Genomic DNA, 5,314 nt, shown 5'->3' on the forward strand with positions numbered 1-5,314 from the left:
CCAAGAGCCTCTTCACCATGCCAAGGAGCCCCCCTTGAAGAGGCACATCTTGATAAAGCCAGTGTGTCACAAACACATCTTGATAAAGCCAGTGTGTGAAACATAGTCAATAAAGGATCACTTTATACTTTGTGTCTATTTTTCCATATTGCTCTACTTTGTCCTTTGGATGTATGGAAGTTTGTCATGAGATTCTCTCTGCAGTTTGCAATGATGATTATTGTAGTTTTATAATAAATGTTTTGGGTGTTGTAATCTTCCTGACATATCAACATCACTGTTATATACAAACCTCATAATTAATATTATATAATATTGATATTAAAATCTCTGGGCCCACTAGATCCACACTAACCAAACTAAAGTACAGTGGTACCTCGGGATACGGAGCTCAAAACTCGAACAATTATGCAAGTGTATTTATGTAAGTGCTTTTGTAAGTGTATTTTTGGGGGTCTGAAATGGATTAATCTAATTTACGTTATTCCTCATGGGAACAAATTCGTTCAGTATCGGCACTCGAACAGCCTTCTGGAACAAACTAATTTCGTATCCCAAGGTACCACTGTACTGTACTATATTGTACATGTCTATGCCATTACTATAACTTGTAAATGATAAATGTATAGGTAATCCTGGCTTTATGCATCATTGTTCCATGCCTAAGACAACCGTACCACACTGCTACACCAGCATCTAAGCATAAGAAAAGAATTTTTCCTTTGAAAGTCATGCATGTCATAAGAGGCTACTAAAATGCCAGCAGCAAGGGGCTAGTAACCCCTTCTCCTGTATACACACTAAATGTAAAAAAAAAGACTTTTGTTTTTCTTTTTAGGTCACCCTGCCTCAGTGGGATATGGCTGGCACATTGAAAAAACTTCTGAAAATTATGAGACCTTTACTCACTCTGCCTGAGGTATCCCAGCAAGTGAGCCCATCTCCTGTATTATCCCAGTGCTTAACAGAATAGGGAATGGCATAAGAGGGTACAAATAAAAATGGGAACTATGGCTATAGTTTACTTAATAACATAAAGAGCAAGAATACAACATATCCTGACAGAAAATTACATAATATAACAATTGACCTATGAGACTTATTACCAGGGGAAGGATAGATGATATCAGTAACACAGACTTGTACTCACTCTTAATTCACCGACCACCTGACCCGAGATTCGCAATGCGTGGTCCACTACACACACGGCTGTCCAGGGCTCCCGCTCACCGGACCTGTCGCCAACCTCTCTCTCTCTCTCTAGCTGTTTCCTTGAGCTTACATGATCTTTAAAGCACCCCCTTCCCCATAAGGCGTAGACCACGTGTTACAGCCTGACACCAGTTCAAGAACTTAGTTAAGCCGAGAGGCATGTCTAACAATTATTTGTCAAGGCAAGGTGTGTGACACTTTACTGGAGTTATGTCTCCTTTAGTGACCTCACAAGCACTACATCACAAAATGGCACTGATTGTACAATGCTGTTGTATAATCCTGAATTATGAGAAAGGCAAAAGAATGCTGTTATTCATTACCTATATGAATTCAGAGATATTCAGTGTCATGTTGATGCCTTGTAAAGCTTAATATATGGAAGATCCTCATCCTACACATTTATAAACATTATTAATACACATTATCATGCACACAACTGTGTGGCTAAATAAATACATCATTGATTATCCAGCAATTGGTCATCTGCCATTCAGAACTGTGTGGCAGTCTTTTTAATACAGACACCTGAAAAATAATACAGAAAAAGAATATATATGTTTTTTTTACATATCGGTCGTCTCTCACCATGAAGGGGCAATGAAATAAAAGAGGAAACACATTCACCATCATTCATTCAATAGCAGTCTTGTCAGAAGGAATGCAACATCACAGTTAATGTGACCCTTTGAACTGTAACATCCTCACTCATCCCTCAGAGTGCAGGTACTCTACTTCCCACCTCCAGAACTGTAACATCCTCACCCATGCTTCAGAGTGCAGGTACTGTACTTCCCACCTCCAGGACTGTAACAGCCTCACCCATCCTTCAGAGTGCAGGTACTGTACTTCCCACCTCCAGGACTGTAACAGCCTCACCCATCCTTCAGAGTGCAGGTACTGTACTTCCCACCTCCAGAACTGTAACATCCTCACTCATCCTTCAGAGTGCAGGTACTATACTTCCCACCTCCAGGACTCCAAGTCCCACTAACCAGGTTCTCTGAATCCCCTGATTAATCCTACTTTGCAAACACACTAACAACACCAGAACATCAAAAACAAATGATTAAACTATCATGTTTTTGACTCTAGTTCAACCCCAGCCAAGGATGCTGCATAATCGAAGATCTATTCATTTGATCTTATATACAAACCATCTAGCAGACAATAACATTTGCCTGTTTGATGTGAGGACAAGGGAACAGTGGCTACAGTACTCCAGAGATGAACATCCTAGCCAGGAAAATTGTTACATTTATGGAAAATGCTGAATCTGTAGAGATCATCTGAGTATAACCAAGCCAGGTGGTGTATAGCCCAGCCAGGTGTTTTATAGCTCAGCCAGGTGTTGCACAACCAAGCCAGATATTGCATAAGCAAACCAGGTATTGCATAAGCAAACCAGGTATTGCATAACCAAGCCAGGTGTTGCATAACCAAGCCAGGTGTTGTATAACTCCTACAGCATTTACAAATACAGTGGAACCTCTTCTTGCGAGCGTGTCCACGTGCGAGTTTTTCCAAATACAAGCAGTCAATGGGTCGATTTTTTGCTTCCATACGTGAGCAAAATTTCCATAAGCGAGCAGACCTCAGACAGGTTCCTTGACACTGGTGAGGGGCTTTTGCTCTTGATCTCGGGAATTGTATCTCATTTCTTTGTTGGACTATCTTATTGAAACTTGGGCAATGTATGATGGAAAGATGCTTCTTAACGTACACCAAAAATGAAAGAAATCTAAGCATAAATAATGGAGTTCACTTCTCAGCAATTAGCCGTCCCTTAGCGGTATATTCGTATGGTTTTTATGGTTGTATTCTCGTTTTTTTTTTTGGTCTCATTTGATAGAATGGAAGATATATTACAGAAATAGATATGATTTTGATTGCTTTTACAATGAAAAGTACCTTGAAATTGAGCTCAGCATAGGAGAAATGGCCCATTGCTTGGCTATGTTTAAGAGTAAACAAATTATGTCACTGTCCATTCCAATATGCAGTCGTGAATAGGTTGACATTATTTATACAATTATTGCAATAAGAAATAACAGTAAATCTTATATTTTTTGTGTGAATAAAAATTACAAATTATTTATATAATAATAATAAAGAAAATCATTCCCCTCCCTTTCTGTAGCTACATTCATCAGACACCTTTTGGCACTCTTCTTGAACTGGTTCATGCTATGACTGGCTTTGACATGTGAGGGCAGTCTGTTCCATTCCTTTATTGCTGTACAATAAAAGGTGTTTGAAGCCTGCCCACTGACTGTGGATACTACAAAGTTGTGCTCTCTCCCCCTAGTACTATGATTGCTTTGGTTCCCAACCTTGACCCTTCTGGCAAGACAGTGATGGGGTGGATGATGGTGAGAGTTTTTCTTTTTCGGGCCACCCTGCCTTGGTGGGAATTGGCCAGTGTGATAATAAAATAAAATAATAATAATAATGATATGTATAATAATAATAATACTGTAATAGTATAATACAATAATAATACTAATATAATATGTATAATAATAATACATTTAGGTAGTAGGTTGGTAGACAGCAACCATCCAGGGGGGTACTACCGTCCTGCCAAGTGAGTGTGAAACGAAAGCCTGTAATTGTTTTACATGATGGTAGGATTGCTGGTGTCTTTTTTCTGTCTCATAAATATGCAGGATTACAGGTACGTCTTGCTACTTCTACTTACACTTAGGTCACACTACACACACATGTACAAGCATATATATACACACACCCCTCTGGGTTTTCTGCTATTTTCTTTCTAGTTCTTGTTCTTGTTTATTTCCTCTTATCTCCATGGGGAAGTGGAACAGAATTCTTCCTCCGTAAGCCATGCGTGTTGTAAGAGGCAACTAACATGCCAGGGGCAAGGGGCTAGTAACTCCTTCTAATGTATATATTACTAAATGTAAAAGGAGAAACTTTCGTTTTCCCTTTTGGGCCACCCTGCCTCGGTGGGATACGGCCGGTGTGTTGAAAGAAAGAAAGAAAGAATAATACATACTCAACCCCTGCCAATTTGGATTCAGGAAAATTAAAAGCACTAACGATGCAATTGTAAAAATGCTAGATCTGCTTTGCACAGCAGTGGAAAATAAGGAATATCTGCTAGGAATTTTTACTGACCTAAGAAAAGCATTTGACACAGTAGACCATGGCATCCTATTCCACAAACTTGACTATTATGGTATAAGAGGCCATGCGCTTGCATATTTCAAATCCTACCTTACTAATAGTTATCAGTATGTCACTATTAAAGACACAGCCTCATCAACACGGCCACTTGATACTGGAGTTCCGCAGGGAAGTGTCCTTGGTCCCCTGCTCTTCCTCATTTACAAAGATCTTCCAAACGTATCCCAACACCTGAAACCCATTCTCTTTGCTGACGACACGACTTACGTCATCTCCCACCCTAATCTTGCCACCCTCAACACCATTATCAACAAGGAGCTGCTCAAAATTCTGACTTGGATGACAGCCAATAAACTTACACTTAACACTGACAAAACCTACTACATTATGTTTGGTAGCAGAGCAGGTGTTGTGCAACTTAACATTAAGATCGACAACACTCTAATTGCCATACATAATGAGGGCAAATTCCTAGGTCTATACCTCGACAACAACCTAAATTTCAGCACCCATATCCAAAACATAACAAAAAAAGTATCCAAAACGGTCGGGATCCTCTCCAAGATACGATATTACGTGCCATAAACTGCCCTTCTCACACTATACCATTCACTCATTTATCCATACCTCACCTATGCTATTTGTGCTTGGGGATCAACTGCAGCAACACATCTAAAGCCAATAATAACCCAACAAAAAGCCACAGTAAGAATAATCACTAAATCCCATCCCTGGCAACACCCCCCCCCCCACTCTTCATAGATCTAAACTTACTCCCTGTTCAGAACATCCACACTTACTACTGTGCAATCTACATCTACAGGACCTTAAATTCCAATATTAACCTTGACCTAAAATGCTTTCTTGATAGTTGTGACAGGACCCACAGGCACAACACCAGACACAAACATCTCTATGACATTCCCAGTGTCCGACTAAACCTTTACAAAAA

The 5,314-nt window shown here is 39.8% G+C and overlaps 1 long non-coding RNA gene across 1 annotated transcript; it reads right to left on the minus strand.

The window, feature by feature from the left end:
* Positions 1–1,008: 1,008 nt before the first annotated feature.
* On the minus strand, positions 1,009–2,753 carry LOC138854910 (uncharacterized). Its single transcript, XR_011394071.1, has 2 exons — positions 2,183–2,753; positions 1,009–1,954 (listed from the first exon to the last, which is right to left on the minus strand). It is a non-coding gene; the product is annotated as an uncharacterized lncRNA (long non-coding RNA).
* Positions 2,754–5,314: the final 2,561 nt, after the last annotated feature.

Source organism: Cherax quadricarinatus, chromosome 74 (assembly GCF_038502225.1).
Source record: "Cherax quadricarinatus isolate ZL_2023a chromosome 74, ASM3850222v1, whole genome shotgun sequence".
In the NCBI taxonomy this organism is placed as follows: Eukaryota; Metazoa; Arthropoda; class Malacostraca; order Decapoda; family Parastacidae; genus Cherax; species Cherax quadricarinatus.